Genomic DNA, 19,589 nt, shown 5'->3' with positions numbered 1-19,589 from the left:
ATAATTCCAAGAGCAGATCTTTCAGGGAAACATCCAATCTTGTTTTAAAAATTGTCAATGATGGAAAATCCATCACAACACTTGGTAAATTGTTCCAGTGGTTAATTACCTTCACTGTCAAAGATTAATGCCTTATCTCCATGTCTCAATTTGTCAAGCTTCAGCTTCCAGATACTGAATTATGTTATACTTTTTTTCTTCTAGATTGAAAAGCCCATTATTAAATATTTGTTTCCACATAGATACTTACAGACTAATCAAATCACCCCTTAACTTTTCTTTGTTAAGATAAATAGATTGAGCTCTTCTGAGTCTATCACTATAAGGCATGGTTTCTAATCCTTTAATCATTCTCATGGCTCTTATTTGAACCCTTTGTAATTTATCAACATCCTTCTTAAATTGGGAGCACTAGAACTTGACACAGTATTCTAGCAGAGGTTGGACCACACCAAATAGAGAGGTAAAATAACCTCTGTACTGCTACTCGATTCCACTGTTTATGCGTCCCAGGATCACATTAGCTCTTTTGGCCACAGTGCTACAAGACCAGCTCTTTTAGTTGATTATCCTCCATGACCCCCAAATGTTGTAAATATTAGTTCTTTTGAATTGTTTTAAGGTTTGTGTTCAGCTGAAGACAAATACCCAAAAAAGATTCATATATGAACGGAAGATTTGTGACACCCCTAAGTTTTACTAGGAAGATAAAACTTCGGATAATGACAGAAATGGATCTCATACATATACAAATTTGAGGCAGAAAAATGAATAACTGTGTATGAAGAGTTAGTGAAAGAATGAAAGTGGATGTCAAAAATATCAGAAACTAATAACATTTTGGCATTTCAGCAAAGATGACCTGAGACTATAAAAATTCATCCTGTTATCCACAAAAATAGCTTCACTCATAAAGATAGGAAATTTAGCTCTGGGAAATGTGCAAGCAATTACTGTATGCAAGTTCTGCTGTAAAGGACCAAATAAAAATTAGTTACTTTCTCTACTAGGATGTATCCCTATTGATGAAAATATGAGCTACATTATCCCCAAACTACACATTAGTTCCAGTTAATATAAAAAGTCAGAGCATAAAGGTGGTTTGAACTCCTTTTAACAAATTGTTTAATTTCTGGCATCATCCATTATGCATCTAATTGAACCATCCTCCCCACCACACACACACTCCTCCAAATAACTGAACATGGTATTTTGCTAAAAAAGTGGTGTTTCATCACTCAAAAGTATTCATTCTGCCTGTCAAACACTGTGTGGGAGTATGCCTCAGGCTACTGAGGGCCTGATGAAATAATGTCAAAAACGGCTGTACACATAATTATTTCAATAAACACTATTTTGTCTTTCTACCGCTTCCAAGCCCTGCTTTTACAGAATCGTACTTGTATTTTGAATGCTTACTTTTTAAGTCACCCAATACTAAGCTAATAATTAATTTAAAATTACAGAGGTTGCCTTTTAAGAACATGCCAATTTTGCCTTAGATAAATAGATGCCATTACCTTAGTATTTGCAGAATTGCCTAAACTTTTGCAAACTTACTGTAGGGAATAGCATTAATATAGGAAATGCCCAGGTAAAAGTTATTTCATATCTAAATTGGTATTTAAAGCAATAAGCGTGTGTTTGAGAAGGACTACTGTATTTTTCATATTAAAACCAGATGGTGCAATTGACTCTCAGTTATAAGTAAAGGGGCCGAGGAGTAAAGAAGTAGATCTCTCCAAGGACAACGTGCAAGAGAGACTGTGTCTTTAGAAGCAGAATCTCTTCAAGAGCTTTAGGAATTGTAAGGGACAAGGACAAATCCACAAAAGGATTTGCATTGCAGCATCTAACCTTTAGACACCTAGCCATCCAGTGAAGTCCACCAACCCTGGGTCAATAGTCTAGGTTCCCTAAATACCCATGGAGAAAGACAGGCACCTGAAAATGGGATCCACAAAAGCCAGTGTGTTAGGTGGAGAACTGCCTATGTTAATTAGTAGCTGATATTAGCAAAAGAGGTGTGTCTCTGTGATTTAGGTATCTAAATTTTGAATGAGGGAGGGGCCTATCTCTGCTTGAGATCCACAGTCAGGAACCCTCACCTGGGATGTGGGATTCACTGCTTCAGTTCTCACCTCTGCTTGAGGAGGAAAAGGAATTTGAATATGGCTTTCACACCTCTCAGAGGAATGCCCTCACCATTAGACTATGGAGTCACTTACTTTTGCACATAGCCCAATGGTTATGGCACAGGCCTGAAAAGTGGGAAACCCCTGTTCAAATCCCTTCTCCTCATATAGATGAAAGAAGTGAACTCTGGTCTCCCACATCCTGGGTGAATGCCCTAATCACTGGGCTAACGGTGATAAGGAAAGCTTTCAGCACCTCCTTCTCTGCTCTCCCTCTTGGTTTTGTATGGAGTTAGGCATGCTCTGAGGGCACAGATAAGCTAGGTTCTGCCCCACCTATCTTCACCTGATCTGAGGGATATTCTAGAGTTTAGGGATGAGAAAGGCTCCCAGATGCTTGCCTCAGGCAGTAGAGTGCATGACCAGAGGCAGACATTTAAGCATGTAGAAAAATTTACAGTAGAAATGTAGATGTCAAGTGAGTTTCAGCACCTACACAGTTAGGCAGCAGCTGGACAGGGGTTTGGGGCATTGTAGTAGTGTCTTGTAGCATCTTGAGGTACATTATAGATTCTAGATTCTAAGTTAGCTTAAAACAATGTATCATGTTTGGCAGTAATGCAAGGAACCTACAGGCTCAAAACTGTAAAATATTATCTTAAGTGGTTAGCATAAGGCAGTTAGGCCTATGAGCCTTAGTTGGCCAGCAGTGATCCTAAGTCACAAGATGGCATAAGATATTATTTTGTAATATGCAATTTTGCTGAAATCTTGCATAAAACACTGACAGGTTAACGCAGGAAGTCAGTTGACACCAGTTTTGGGTATTTTGGAATAGAAAAATCAACAGATGTATAAGCGCAAGATTCCATAGTAACCAATTGAGGTATATGCTAATATGTTTGGGATAATTAATACAACCTATAGGATGTGGACACCCCAACATTATTAGGGGGAGACAGTTAATTATGGGCAAAGGAGGAAGAACACTCTTATGAATATTCATGGTCGCCATCAGAACCTATAATAGGTCCAACCATCATCTAGGCCACCAAGTTCTCAACAATTGGATTAGGTTGGCATGCCAGAGACAGGGCATGCCAGAGATAGGGCCCCCATGGACCACCCCCTGCCTATCCACATCTAGGCCTCTACAAGAATTGTGTGAATATACACCTGATATAATGCAGGAGGTCAAATTAATATTGCACTACTGCTACGTTCTTGTTCAGATTGGAACATTTGTGTTTTTACTAACAGTGTTCTTAAAATTGTTGAAAACTCAACTTTTTCTTAAGTGTGAGTGTTGCGACCATGCACGTGGGGGTTCCCAGCCAAACAGTAATGCTAATACTATTCAGCCTGATTCTGGGACTAGAACCTATCAAACATCAGAGGTCTAATTACTTTGTTAATTGGGGATTTTTAAGTAACCAACATAATCAATATACAGTCAATAGATCAGACAACAACCTAAATCCCTTTTTGGATCTGAGCCTTACTGTTTTTTTAGTGTCATGGCTACTACGCACTGGGTTTTATTTATTACAATGTCTGCTGTGAAGTAGGTGGCTATCAGTATATGATAAGCATCCAATTAGTCTAATTGTAAATGTTAATTAAATGTTAATTTCTAGTAATGGCCCTGAGAGCACCAGATAGGTGTTTACTGATGGTTTTGTAAGTAGAAATAAAAGTGTGCAAGGGATGCTTCATTGGTGTCTTGTGTGTTTTCCAATATTCCTGAATATTTAGGCACCAAGTAAGCCTAGACACCAACAGGGCTAGGTGACGGCCAAGTAGGGGTTTTGTGGATCACACAGTGCCTAAATCTGAGACATAGGTTTCTAAATCTGGGGTTTAGGCCCTTAAGTATCTTTGTGTATCTGGCCCCTGTAAATTCAAACATAGGCACCTTCACTTATTAATCACAACTGTCTGAAATGCGAGACAAGATCTGAAGTAATTAAACCCAAAACCTATTTAGGGCTTTAAAGAGAACATCAATGACTCAGTATTGAATTAGCAGCTAGAGTAGAATGTGGAGCTTTGGTGTGATGTGCTCTTCTTCCTACCATATGCCATTGTGTATTAATCTACCTTTTGTATTTGGGTGGCCTTTACAGTCTGCCCAAGAATGGAATGATCCAGTCTCATGGTGATCAAAGCAAATAATGTTAGTTAGTTTGCCTCCAGGACGTAAAGGCACAGTTTGCAGTTACTGGCTTTACTAGATGTATTCTTGTTGTTTTGTTACAAAATCAGGACAGTGAGGGGATGATGATGCCAAGATTTCTGTAGAGTCCTTTGGGTAGTCCCTTTACCCAAGAACATCTTGAATTCTTAGGCATCCACAATGAAATGCTTGAAATTAACAGATTTACAGGAAATATAATGCTATGTTTATTTTAAAATAGAAACAAAAAGTCTGGTATGAAAGGGCATTCTTCCAGGTCTGGAGCAATGTCCCACATTCTTTGCCTTTCCGTGTACTTAGAGCCATACTGAGGTACTTATACAGCCTTCAACATCATCATACTATGTAAGCACCTCTCAAAATGACCTAGTCACACTAAAACTAGTTGTGATGTCTATTTTATATCCACACTGTTTTATTCTTGGGCTTAAGCTATTTGATAACAACTTTTGACAATGGACTGCAACACTGCATTCTCTGTATATCATGTATGTGCAAGTTAACTATTGACTATCACCTGTTTAGAAATGCATTACTTAATTTAACTTCTGTATTTATCATAGTTATGGGAGGAAAACTTATTTTAAACCAAGAAAGTTGACTCAGTATTATCCATGCTCTTGCAGCGGTTTGACAGATATACTTAATAAAGCAAAATGTTTATTATAACCTGCTCATTTTCACTTGTTTATAACTTTCTAAAATGTTCAGCTTTGGGCTGACATTTTCCCTGTTCGATTTCTGCCTGAAGGTAAATTGTTTTGAAAAGTTCGAATTAAATCCCTTTGCCTGTTTGATGAATGAAGAGAAAATATATTTTTCTCACTTACAAAAATTCTAACTACATTTTCTTTTGAAAAAAGGCTATAAAAAACAGCTGAAGTTTGAAAGTGGAAAGCTGGCATGAATGCAGTCCTGGATTAGGAACAAAACCTTTACTTAATTTGAGGTTTGGAGTGGAAACAACCTATTTTCATTTAACAAAGTGAGGATAATTTCAAAAATTGCATATTGAGTGTGTACAGTAGAATTTCTCATTAAATTGGAAGATGTATGCTTAAACAACAATGGAATGCACAAGTGTTCAGAGCTCAGGACACAAGCACTTTTGGCCTTCCTCTTGATATATTTTGTCTTTTAGAATATTATTTGCAATTTAAAGAGATCAAAAGCCTTACTGTGCATTAAACCTGTCAACTCTTTTTAATCAAGACTGAAGCTTAATTAATTAAGCTGTGCAGGTGAAATAAACTATATCCCAGAATGGGATGCAATAATAGGCATAAACCCTTCTCTTCCTGAAGATGTTTGACTTTACATCACACAATGCTATGGGCTTTGCCTGAGCAGTACAGTCTTGACATTCATTTGCAACGTTATTTGTGTCTCAGTTTTTCAATCATTATTTTATTGGTCAGCACTTACTCATAGGAGTAGGCTTGCTGACATGAATGAGACTCTACTCACATGAATATGTCTTCACCAAAGTAAGTAAGGATTGCACATTTTAGTTTTTTGAATGCCTCAGATTTTTCATCAACATTTAAGAAAGGAATTGAGAATCCTTTGTTCCAGAAAATAATGCTGCATACAACTGAAGTGAACGTGTTTGAAATCCGCCTACATACAGTGTCAAGGAGAATTCCTCATGCCTTTAGGAAACATATAGTGACTCTCCTCCCTGAGATGAAAGGAGAAGAGAAAGAAACAACAATGTCTGATTACAAAATGTGAGTGTATATATATGCAACTCAACATTTTTGGTTATGTAATTAATTGTGTGGTTGTCAGAATGCCTGTTTTTTAATGCTGGTCAGCTGATCTTCATTGTGTTTGTTCATTTCCACAGAAATCAGAACCTAGCTATTTCTGCAAAGAAGTGTCTTCCCTTGGACTAACTTCTAAAGTACTGCTTTTCTTCCCATTCCTTCTTCCCTTTCTGTTCAAGTTCTTTCTCACATTTCCAAAGACTAAGTTACAAAATCTGCTAGAACTGTGCCACTTCATCCACTGGCTCTATTTCCCCCTCCCCTTCTAACACACCATATTGCCTTCTTAGATTGTAAAGAACTGCAGCTCTAATTCAGCAAAACACTTAAGAAAATGGGTATCATTGGTAGATATATCTAAAGTGGCTCAATACATAAAGTTACATTGGTGTTTGGGCCAACAAAGAACCCTAGTTATCTTGAGCAGTGAAAAGAAGCCAATCTAAGATGACCCAACAGGTAAACAATGTATGTTGTTGGAGCGGGTACAGTTTAAGGGTATACAAGCAATATGAGGAATCCGTAATCTTCATCCGATTAATTAAATAGGAGATTGGGAGAGGGTGGCTTAACCAAATCTTCCTAGTTCTAAAAAAAGGTATTAATAGATTTGTGTCTATAAACTGACAGACTGAAGTTAAGCAGTGCTCTGTTTATTTTAAACAAAGCGAGTTCTCCAGTGCACTGTGGTTTACAGTTTACTTCTCCAAGGACATGTGATAGTTGATGCATATAATACAAATTTAAAGGGATTCTGAAAGACTCGCTCTTTACTTTAGCTGACACAAGAGATCTAAGAGTACAGACAAAACAATGAAACACCTACATACCCTTCTGGGCATCATTCTCACCATGCTGGAACATTTTTTCAGTTTAGGTCAGAGTCCTCTGGGGTATTCAGGATCCTCCCCTTTCCACATAACCCAGCTTTCTGCTTCTGGTCTCTTTTATGTTTCCTTAAGATGGTTGATAAGAAAGCCCTCCTTCTGTGAAGTTGCCATCCCCTTTGTCAGGTGGCCCTCTGATCATCCTCATCAGATAATCCAAGTCATCCACCAGGTAATACCAGCCTACCTGGGTGAGCAGGTTTTCTTGGACTAGCCATCTTCTTTGTCCAAGGGGCTTCTATTTGAATAGAAGATTATCAAGGTTCAACAATCCTTCATTGTTAAACCTGTGTCACCACCCTTTGGAATTTCATCCCAAAATGGATAAAAAGACAACAGAAAAGGCAAGCTAGCATTATAATCAAAATAGAGTTTGCAGTTCGATAAAGGTATGTACAGACAGTTCATAAAACTCAAAGTGGAATTCATAATTTTTTTCTAGATACATTTCCCAAATCACCGTAGACATTTTATTAAGGCAACTGGATTTAAATGTCCCCATGTATTTCTGGGCCCTTACCTACAATACTTTTACTTGCTTTTATGGAAAGTCTTCAGATGTCCTTTTTCATCTTTATGCTCTACTCATTCTTTTCCTTCCATTTAGGAGATATTCTGTGGCTTCTTTATTCATTTAATATGAATAATAATGAATTAGCCTTTTTTAAATTATTTGGTTACTATGGCTAGAACTCTAACTTCTTTGTTATTTCATTCATACTTGGGATAGTCCCTTGATTTTAAATCTTTTCATGTTTTTGGGGGGCTTTCCCCTTGTTTCAAAGGGCTTGTTTACACAGTGGGGTAATGTGGTGTACAGGGTACGATTTTTAAAGCGCACTAGTGTATTGTGCATTATTTGGTCTGACTCTGCAGGAACACACTAAAGGTTCTCTAGTATGCTTTAATGCAGTCCTGTTTCAAACAGCACTATACTAAAGCTCACCAATTAATGGACAATATGTTAATGCACTAGAGAAATCACACCCATGTAGGATACATTACTCCACTGTGTAGACAAGCCCTCAGGTGTTATTTTCTTGGTGGTTTTTTAAAACTTTCTTATGTATTTTTTTCTGTTCTCATTTTCCACTTAATATTGTTTGGGCAACATGTCCATTTCCATGGTGTGAAATTTCTGTACTACTCTAAACTCCCAGTATAATATTAGAGGAAAGCGGCATTTTCTAGAGGAGGGGACATGCAGTGAGAACCAGGAATTCTTGATTTCTAGTCTCTATTCTGCCATTCATCTGCTTGGAGACCTTGAAGATATTAATTTGCCAAAGTTTCCCATTTAAAATAGAGATAATATTTACCTACATCATGAGGAGGTTGAGAAGTATTTAATTAATAGTTGTAAAACATTTGAGAATGGAAAACACTGTCTAAGTTTCATGAGGTCTTTTTGTATTATCAGATTCAAGCAGAACTCCTCCTTGATTTAATTTTAGAACTATTAGTACAATACAATATAATATGGTCCATTTTATTAAGACTTATTTCTGAAAGGATTGTGGTAGATGCTCCATAGCTGACTTTTTTTTTCTTCTTTTAAAAATCTGGATTGGATGTTTTTGTGAAATATGTTCTAGGGATTATTTTGGGGAAGTTTTATGGCCTGTTTTATACATCAAGTCAGACTAGATAATCACAATGGTGCCTTCTGGCGTTGGAATCTATGAATCTGTAAAATTCTTAAGGATTAATCTGAATTCATTACTATCTCTTGTGTGACCTATTCTTAGTTCATATTCACCAAGCTGTATAGTTATATCAAATATCTGTTTCCAGATATGTATTTTCCTGTAATGTATGGTAACTATTAGCTGAGCTGTTCTATTATATTTTACATTTCCAAAAATACTATCCAGGGACAGCATATTTTTGTCCTTTTACAACTCTAGTTACAAATATTTAGGGATATTATTGTGCTCTGTTCACCCATTGATGTACATGTGTAACTCCTATTAACATACACAGAGTTACATGAATTCATTAGCTGGAAAAGAGGCTCTCTCATTTCTGTGTCTGTTCGGTAGCCATAAGTTTTCTGTATCCTTAGTAGCTGCAGAATGCCACTTGCAAAACACTGTGAGAAACATAAGATAAAGCACAAAGTTACTGTGTACTACAAGTTCTTCTTGCAGATACAGCACATGTTTGAAAAAGATTGATTTTTTTTAATTAGAAATGATTATTTCCCAAATTCTAGCCCTAGATCAGGGGTCAGCAACCTCTGGCACGCGGCTCACCAGCATAAGCACCCTGGTGGGCCGGGCTAGATTGTTTACCTGCTGCTTTGGCAGGTTTGGCGGACCGCGGCTCCCACTGGCCACAATTCGCCATCCCAGGCCAATGTGGGAGGCGGGAAGCAGCGCGAGTGAGGGATGTGCTGGCCACGGCTTCCTGCCAGGGTGCTTACCCTGGTGAGCCTCATGCCAGAGGTTGCTGACACCTGCTCTACAACTTCTTATTCTCTACAAGGAATACTAGTGTGAAACTTCAAAAGAGGACATATGACAAGTTACATTTAATTAAAATGGGAAAATATTCTGATAAAAAAAATAATTTCAGGAGTTCAATGTTAGTTTTAGGCAGTGATTAATTTGTGCCAGGGCTTACCAGGGCTGAGCCCCAGAACCTCTGGTTTTGCCGCATCAGCTATCAACGTAAAAAAATTGCTTGAGCCCTGACATTTCTTTTGTTACAATTTAAGCACTGGTTTTAATCATTGCATAAGTAAAACTTTCCTTAGAAGTTATTAATTCTGAGATTATATTATTAATATTTACTTTGATTTATATTAGAGTAGCATCTAGAGGCCTCAGCCTAACCTTGCTGTGCTAGGAGCTGTAGCCTGAACATAAACATGGTAAGAGATGGACACTGCCACAAAAAAAGTGTAGTCTAAATACACAAGACAGACTAATGAAGTCTTCTCATTTCCATTTTCATTGATAGGGAACTGAGGCAACTGAGGCATAGAAAGGTTATTTGACTTATGCAAAGTAAGACAGGAATTCTGTAGCATAACCTGCCAAGAATTGAATTCAAGATACTGGGTCTGAACTTCTGCCCTTAACAAACAAGGTGTATGATATTTTAAAAAAAAGTTGTTATATTTTGGGGGTTTTTTTGCATCTAGTCGAAAAGGTAGTATTTCTAGAAGCCCAGTGCTCCATAAAGCCAGGCTGCAGCACTGATAATACTATAACATAGAGGGAAGACTGTTCTGATTTTTATTTGATATCTTTTGGACCTTCAGCATCTTGGAAGAGACAAAATGGAAGTAAAGCGAAGTTAGCTCCCTTAGAAGAAAGAAACTTTAAAAAACAAAGTATATCATACGTATGCTAATAAATAATCCTAATAACACTACCCATACACCCCCAACACTTCAGTGATAGCAAAGAAAAATAAAGATAAGAGATGGAACTTTTTCTGTATAGTCACATCAAAATACCAGGAATTCAAACTTCAGCTGGAGAGGTTTAAGATCAATAATTCCAGCAGCTTCAGAGATTTCTGGGATCTTTCTATTTTGCTTTCTTTCTGTTAACAATATTACATATTGGCTACCAATAAAAAAAAACAAACAAAAAACAGTCTGTCTGAAGTAAAAAGAAAAGCCTTCTCTGTTGCATTGCATTACCCTACATTGCTGACTCGGAGTTCCTCCACATTTCATTGTGGATGAATGTGATGTGACATAACATGAAGCAGGAATAAATACAATTAGGATCAGTCTAACGTGAACCTTGCTTAGTTCAAAATAAATGTTTTAGTAGACACTGGATCTATTAAATACCAGAATATTAAATTCCACAGATTGTTTTGAACAGATAGCCAGATAATTAATTCAGCAAAGATGTCTCACCAGAGGATGAACTTGAGGATGAACAAGTCTGGGAAAACCAAGGACTCAGGGAAGAGGATAAGGAATAATGAGGCATTGAAACATAATATACGAAATGGGAAACACACATAAGAGATATAGGACTAAGCTTGTCCCATCTTACACAGGTGTTCTGGAAGGAAAGAAAGCATGTGTAGCTTCAAGGCAGGATGTCTATTATTTAAATACATACTAGGAGAGATGCTGGTTATTAGATCCATCAGTGCTTCACAGTCCCTGTGAAGTCTATAATTCAGATGGTTTGGTTTGACCTTTGTGGCATAAGTTGCACAGCATGTACAAGCTGGGGACACACATTGCTCTTTACCATTTGATCCTTTTTTCCCTAAAATCATTGTGAGTTTTTCCATTGATTTAACCAGGACAATGACAGTGGCCTTCTAAAAGAGCAGCATTATGCAGCATTTTACACCTGCTACTCACTCTGCACCCCAACCCTCTTCCCATTCCTGCCCTTCTTGACCAGTTCTATCCTGCATCAACAGAATGGCCCACAGAACACATAACCCTGTCATGATGTGCATCACAGGTGTGTGGATCATCTTCTGTAACCTGTTGTTGTCTTTATTCCCCACATTACCTGTGCAACTTCACCAACTAAGGGCAGGCTTTATCCCTAGAATTAACTGCTGATGTTCATTGAGTTCAGGGATGAATCTGGCCTTTGGACTCTAAAATAACCATTTTAAAAAAAATATCAGAAATCATAAATATAACATATCTACAGTATCCATAACACTAAACAAAGCCTGGGTGAGCAGCTGGTAATAAAATGAAGCAGGTGGTTTCCAAAATGTTCTTCCACATCAGAACTCATAATATTTTATGACCTCCAGCAGACTGTATGGTTGTTACAAATGTTGCCTCTTGCATCCATACACAGCTGTAAGAAATATGTGCATTGTGTATAACACGTGCAGCTTTATGGCACTACTAATGGTGTTTGCTGTTGGACTGTGGTACTGGAAATGGACTTCTTATGAAGCAGACTATCAAGGCTGCTTGTACTATATTACTTATCAATTTCTTTGAACATCAGTTTTTCATCCTCAAGTTAGAATTCTGAAGGGGAATTATTAATTGCCATCCAAGGCTCTTACTGACTATCCATGAAGAAGGTATAATTTTCACTAATCGCAATTGTATTGTCATTAAACTTGAATCTTTAGTGTATGAGTTCTTGATTTTTTTCATTAAAAATGCCTTATTTCTTATATTTATTAAAAAATCACACAAATTTTTTGCATCTTTATCATTCTAAATAAATACATACATTCAATACAATTAATGATACAGAATTATTCTATTATTAATTACTTTTTGAACTTTTTAATCACTTTCACCCAAGGACAAACTCCTGCTAGAGATGGAGTCAAACATAGATGCTTCTCTCAGATTAGCAAAATAAGGCAGACCTTCCCAGAAACCTTCTGCAGAGGACTGCAGAGTACCTCCATGAAAGCTTCCTAGAGATCTCCGTGGAGGATTCCCAGGCCATCTCAATGCATATAAACAGTCTTTTTCTGAGAGCATACCCTCTGCATAACTGGAGTGGCAACTGATACCCACTACACATACTTTTTCGTTCAAATTAAACATAAAAAATAATAGCATGTAACCCTACAGTTATACTGGAAATGTGTACTCCCCAGGGGTGCCTTCCACAGAATCATGCTCCGCCACCAACTAGTCCTGTGAAAAGATGTGTTCCAAGGTTAAAAACATTTCTTGGCAGTCGAGGAGAATGGATCCTCTGCTCACCTGCCTCACATTCTCATTCTCCTCTTCCTCCTCCTCTTCCTTGTCAACAATGTCATCCTTGTTGTTGCTCAAGGTTGCCCGTGTCTCTTGGGAGTTATCCCAGAAGTGTTTTGGGGTAGTGGTGAGGTCGCTGCTGAGAATCACCTGCAGCTCCTCATAAAAACAGCATGACTGTGGGGCAGAACCAGAATGACTAATTGCCTCCCTTGCCTACTGGTACACTTGCCAAAGTGCCTTTATTTTCATACGGCAATGCTGCGTGTCCCTGGTGTAGCCCTTTTCCCCCCATGCCCTGTGCAATCTTGGCATAGATGTCAGCATTTCTTCTACTGGACTGGAGCTCTGCCTGCACAGACTCTTCTCCTCACACAGCAATAAGATCCACCACCTCCTGTGCACTCCATGCTGGTGTGCATTTGTGGCCTTGAGTCTCCATGATCAGCTGTGCTGGCGAGTTCTCCATGCTGATCAAACAGGAAATGAAAATTCCACACAGCTGTTTCCTGTATACCTGGCTGACATGCCGTGGAGCTGAAAATGCTCTCCAGGGAAGTCACAGCGGAGCACTGTGGGACACGTCCTGGAGGCCAATTCATTCGAATTACACAATGCAGTGTCTGCACTATCCCCATGTTGACCCATGGAATCAAGAGCTATGCCTTTCATGGAGGTGGAGTTCAGAAGTTGAATTTACAGGACAGTTACGTCGGCAGAATGGATTTGTTAGTATAGACACACATGTTATGTGCCGGGGCCCATGACTTATGAGGAGAGGCTGAGGGAACTGGGCTTATTTAGTCCGCAGAAGAGAAAAGTGAGGGGGGATTTGATAGTAGCCTTTAGCTACCTGAAGGGGGATTCCAAAGAGGATGGAGCTAGAGTGTTCTCAGTGGTACCAGATGACAGAACAAGGAGCAATGGTCTCAAGTTGTGGTGGGGGGTGGTCTAGGTTGGATATTAGGAAACACTTTTTCATTAGGAGGGTGGTGAAGCACTAGAATGGGTTACCCAGGGAGGTGGTGGAATCTCCATCCTTAGAGGTTTTTAAGGCCTGGCTTGATGAAGCCCTGCTTGGGATGATTTAGTTGGGGATTGGTCCTGCTTTGAGCAGGGGATTGGACTAGATGACCTCCTGAGGTCCCTTCCAATCCTGATATTCTATGATTCTATGATTATTAGATCGACTCAATACGGCTTATGTCCTCCTAAGTTTCTAGTGTAGTCCTGGCCTTACCCTACCTGTTGCTAAAGCAGCTAGTGCATGTCATCTCCAAAGCACCAGGCCCTACTAAAACATGCCATTCATTTCAAACCACATTTTCTGAGACATGTACCATGTTGGTTACTTTGCAGGAGCTAAACCGCCTAATAATACATAACATTAAGTTTGCACAGTGAGATGTGATTTTTACCTCCTACACTTTTAAACATTTATTGGAATGGAGGAGCAGTAGATAATTACTATTTGGATGTAGATGAAAGCAGAGATGGGTATGGAGAAAGAGCTACATAATATATTTATGTAAAATGTATTATGCATAGTGTTCTAGAAGGTAATGAAGGGGCAGATCCTGAGCTGCTCTAAATTGTCGCCATTCTTCTGAAGTTATAGAGCTATACTCATTTACACCAGATGAGGATCTGATCCACAGAATCCTGTTTAGAATATTTTAATATAATTGTAATTCCACTATCTAGATTTCTGCCTGTGCATGCAGAAAGTTGTCTATGATGTATCTGTGCAATGAAGAGAGACACTAATATTTCTTGAGGACTAGCGCTGGTCTGCTGATGGTCAGCCTCTAAGAGAGAATCAACCTCATGTGCTATTGGACTAACTGGAGCTTGCTACCTTCCTCCTCATCATCCTCATTATCACTAACATCAGCACCCTGATTGGTCAGTTGTGCTTTAGGCAAATATTCCTCTACAGAGTTCTCTCCCTCAGGCAAAGTGGATACTGCTGACTCCTCCTCTTGGCAATCTGGTTTCACTTTCTGGGATTCATGGTGCAGAGCTTCCACACTAGCTTCTCTGCTGGGCAAGCCTAAGTCTCAAGAGCTGGTCTTTTTTCCAGTCTAAGTTTTCCCATGGCAAAATACTGCTTCCAAGCAACTTTATGATGAGGTTTCCTGGTTTCAGTAACAAAGCTGTCAGATGGGGTCTGTGGGAGAGATAATGTAATGCTGCTTGTAGTGGGAGCAGTGTCCAGAAAAGATATTTTTGGGTATTGTTTGGGAGTCACTAGACAAATGCTGAATCTGATCTAAACTGCTTACACTTCCTTGTCATCCTTACCAGAAGGCCAGGCTTTGTGAGGTGAAATCATGGCTTCATAACTCCACCCAGCCTCTGCAGGGGTCAAACAGAGAGAATACCTGGTAAGCCTTGCTCCCTTCTGCCAAAGATACAGTTTCACGGTCATACACTAATGTCCTCATCATTGCTCCCAATGACTGAACCAGGCTGCTAACAGAGAGCTTCCACACTCACTGTGACATCATTGAACCAACCCCACACCCTCACAATGTGCACTCATCCAGTGAAAGAACACACAGGGAAACTGACCAACAAAAACAATATATTTTAACATGAAATCCAAACAAAATGAAAGAGGAAATGAAATAAAACACACTTTCATTTCAAATTGATGTTCCAGTTCAAAACATTTCCGCTGGAAAAAAATATGTCAAAATTTGACATATTCCCAGAAAATATTTCCATTTAGACGAAACAACGTTTTCTGACAGAAAACTGGTCTGTTGAAAATATTTTGACCCATCCTAGTTGTGAAACTTTGTTTCTAGCAGTTTTCAGGCCGCTTCACAATAACAATTAAATATAAAAGTATAACAGCAGTATATTCTTGTTGCTGTGTTAATCACAATACCTGAACCCCATATATACTTACAAGAGACATTCACTGGTTCTCTACATGAATAGAATTTGAGATGTACATTCATATCCAGAATTACAGAATGAAACTTCACACTGGCAGGATAGTAGCTGAAAAACTAGAACAGTTGTCAAAGTTGCTTTGATAAAAAGCAATCTATTACAAATTACTGATTACTGGATCAGAAAAATTATGTGTTACAGGTACATAATACTGATTACTTGGAAGTAATTGATTACTGATTACTTTGCTTAGTAAGGCTGTTGCTGTGCAGGCTACCATGACTACCATTATATTGTTCACAATCAAGACAAGATTGGCAAGAAAAATAACTGAAAGTAATTGGAGTTCCTCTTTGGCCTGAAAAGTACTCAGATTACTTGTAAGAACTGTATTTTTTTTAAGTGTTTCATTTATTCTGCTCCATTCTTTTAACAAACCTGTTAGTGTCAGCCTGGCTCCTTCCACTCCACTATTCTCTGCTTTGGATAGATTAACCAGGCTCGCACCTAATGATTTGGTGCCATACTGGCAAGTAAACACACCCACCCCCATTGTGTCCAGCCATTTAATATGTTCCCTCTTTTACAGGCAGCTTTTTTATTATTATTCAATCTAGCAAGTTGACATTAAACTTTGAATAAGTAACTTTTAGATAGATAGATAGATAGATAGATAGATAGATAGATAGATAGATAGATAGATAGATAGATAGATAGATAATCTATCTTCTCTTTGTTGGCATTTCCGTCTGTCCTTTTCCTTTCCTTCACTCCTTTTTTCTTTCCATCAGTTGACATATATACCAAAATATACTTCTCCCTTTTTTCCCATTTTCCCCTTTTATGGTACAGAACTGTTTTCTTTCTTTCTTTCTTTCTTTCTTTCTTTCTTTCTTTCTTTCTTTCTCCTCTCCTTAGTCTCACTCCTTTCACAATCTACTCTTCGTTTTTCTAAGTTGTGCTGTCCAACTTCTCTCTTGCTCTCTCCAATTTAATCTGACTGAAGCTGATCTCAAGCAAGACAGAATTGATGCTGGTGGACATAGGGAAGCATTTTGCAGAGTTTGCACCTATATAGAACAGAATAGTCATAGTCCTTAATGCATGACAATAAGATATTCAGGTGTACAGTGAGGTAGTATAGAACCTGAATAGAACAGAAAAAGTATATAGAAAATATTAAAATTATAATATTATTTAAATCAATATTACCCCATTACCCCATCTCTTTGACAGTATCACACCTCTCTGTGTATCCCTACACTGGTTCTCCATTCTGCCTCTCTTCAAACAAAAGCTAATTGTTTTCAATTTCAAAGCCCTTCACAACCTGCCTTATATTATTGAGATGTTGACTTCTGCCTCCACTCCGCCAAGTTTGAAGCAGATAGGCCTGAATATAAAACATTAATCCTACAGTTATGATTTTAGAAGGAAAATACATTTTGCTCTCACTGAGTTAAAAATCTAATCTTTCATCCAGATTTTGTATGTCAAAAATACTGTTCAAAGCTGATCTGCTGAATACAGAAATATAAAAGGGGAAGTTATAAGTCTCCATAGAACAGGAATTGTCTCACTATATGCATGGCTGAATGAATATATAATTGCTGTTTTCCTATTGTTGAGATAATGCCTGTGGGCTGACCTATAACCTCAAGTGTCCCCAAATACCTACATACCTATTGACTGACAGAGCAGGAAATTACTGGAATGGGGAAGTTCTTCATTTGCATAAAATTGACTTAATCACATTCTATTGGATGGTGCCAGTGATCTCAAAAGGAGAGTGCCCCTTTCTGATTCACCAGATAGTCCTGAAGAGGAGTTCCAAGGAAGTGAAACTAGCCAAGCCACCATCTTCAAAGACGGAAGGAAAGGCAGAACTCTGATTGTTGGCCTTTACTTCTGTGTTTTTAGCTTGTTTGGCTTGCTTGCCTGCTGAAGCTGCTGCCATGGCTGCTGCTCTCTGCCTATGCAATGCCACCATGCCTGGTTTGTGCTTCCTCCTAGGTAAGACCACCAGTTAATCTTTTCAACCACATAGCAGCTTCCTGCAGTTGAATAAGACCACACAAGTCACAACAAGCAACCTGTATAAGTGTAATCTGTGTGGGTTTTCTTTTCTTTTCCAATTTTTAATTGTAGAGGGATGTCTCTATCTCAGCAGTCTTGCACTTATTGAACTCCATTAGATGACTGGTAGAGAGCATGTATGTGTGAGCACATAGAGGGGTGAGTGTGTGTGTGTGTATGTGTGAATAGAACTGATAATATTTACTTGAGAACAGCAGCCACATTATAATTCTTCAATACCTAAATCAGCCCTAGGTTAAATAACTTTTGCTGTCTAAAAGCTCTCACACATACATATGTCATGTTGTAGGAGCTGTATGTTTAATCTTCATGTGACTTTAATTTGTTATTGGAATTTTAAATATAACAACCTGCATCATCTTGAATTATACTGGAATGTTTTACATACCAAATATTGGGGTGAGGGTGGGAGTGGAATTGGTTATTAAACAACCACTAATAGTTGGGACAAACTGCCTTAGCTGGCATCAGAGCTGTATTCTCAACATTAGATAGGGTTATGTGGTCCTTCCTCAGCCCAGGGGGCTAGACTTGATGACTTCTCAAGGTCTCTCCCAGCCCTACATTCTATGATTCAACCATGCAATGATTTGCCCCTTTTTGTATCAGCTGTTTGTCTGGAACATAAATAGATCTGTTGGCACTGAAATTGATAATACCCTGTTATTTGGGGAGCTAATAGCTTAAGCAAGACTGCTGCCTTTCCAAATTAGTGCATTTGTCTCTTCTCCAGATGTCAGGGTCCTACACTCAAGAAGTTCTGTGGTAAGAAGCAACTCTTGTTGACTCAACTAGTGGAGGTCCAGAGAGAGAACTGTCCCATAGTCCTCCCATAAATGGTACTCAAATAAATATTGCTGTGTTTTGAGGGAAAGTGATTTACGCATCTTTATTTTTCTAAAATAGCAACCTGGGTTCCAGAATCTTTGAGGGTCTGGTATGGTGACCAGTTCTCTATAACAAGTTTATACTTATAGTTATGCCTAATGCCATCCTTCCATCATCCTCTTTTTAAACTTTCAAACCAGCACCTTTGTGCATTCTCTCATGCTGTCCCTTATGCTTGGAGGAGCTCCCAGTAAACATCTGCAAAGCCACCCCAGGATCTTCCTTCAAATCCCTCCTTAACAATCTCCTTTGCCATGATGCATACACAAACCCTATCTGTCAATAGTTAGGCAGCTGGTGTAGTTGAACCACTGCCTAACAGGTGACCAGTATTATCTCATTGCTTCCTTGTGCTCCTCATTTGTCTGTGTATTACAGGTCTCTTGTCTTATACTTAGATTGCAAACTCATTAGGGCAGGGACTTTCTGTTCTTATTTGTACAGTGTGTGGCATAATCGGTTTCTGGTCCATGCCTGGGGCTCCTAATCACTACCATAATACAAATAATAAAAACAATAAAGCCCCAGCGAAGTGTTAAAACTCATGGGCTTTTCGGAACTGGCTGTGAATGCATAATGCAGATTGCTTCTTATATATGCTACACTGCTTTCCTGAGACCATCACTGATATATGAGAGTTCATCAATTCATTGTTTAAATAAAAGAGCAAAACTGCTAACAGCCTGAAGTCTGACATGTGGACAATCCTACAGGTAAAATACTTATTGGTAACCGGTGAGACATTGTCCTGCTACTAGAATATTCTCAAGTTTGAAGGTTCAAACCACTTCAAATTTGACAGTAGAAGCATAGAATTAGTAAACACAATGAGCATATCTATATATAAATAAGAAAGCCAAAGGCAAAGGGTTAGTCCACTAGCTGCTGAGCATCTGCAGCTCCCATGACCTTTAGTGAAGTTACGATTGTTTAGCACCATTCAGAAATCAGGCTATCCAGGTGCAGTTTGTGTTTGCAGACATTTGCTCTGCGGGTTGGCTTTTTGCCAGTTTGATGATAGAAAGATTAATTGAGTGA

General features: G+C 38.6%; 1 long non-coding RNA gene across 4 annotated transcripts in view; it reads right to left on the bottom strand.

Moving 5' to 3' along the window:
* Window positions 1-15,146, bottom strand: part of LOC120406621 — a 61,198-nt gene extending 46,052 nt beyond the window's left edge. The window contains exons 1-5 of one of the 4 annotated variants that reach the window (XR_005599420.1): window positions 15,047-15,146; window positions 12,532-12,599; window positions 11,488-11,578; window positions 8,968-9,080; window positions 6,963-7,226 (exon numbers count right to left, since the gene is read on the bottom strand). This is a non-coding gene — a long non-coding RNA (uncharacterized LOC120406621). Of the gene's footprint in view, window positions 1-6,962; window positions 7,227-8,967; window positions 9,081-11,487; window positions 11,579-12,531; window positions 12,600-14,966 lie in introns of those variants that run through there. The other 3 variants (XR_005599416.1, XR_005599417.1, XR_005599419.1) reach the window with 3 other exon arrangements.
* Between the last annotated feature and the right edge of the window lie 4,443 nt (window positions 15,147-19,589).

Source organism: Mauremys reevesii, linkage group 5 (genome assembly GCF_016161935.1).
Source record: "Mauremys reevesii isolate NIE-2019 linkage group 5, ASM1616193v1, whole genome shotgun sequence".
NCBI lineage: Eukaryota > Metazoa > Chordata > Testudines > Geoemydidae > Mauremys > Mauremys reevesii.
The sequence above is the reverse complement of the archived record's forward strand: the minus strand, read 5'-3'. Positions and strand labels throughout refer to the sequence as shown.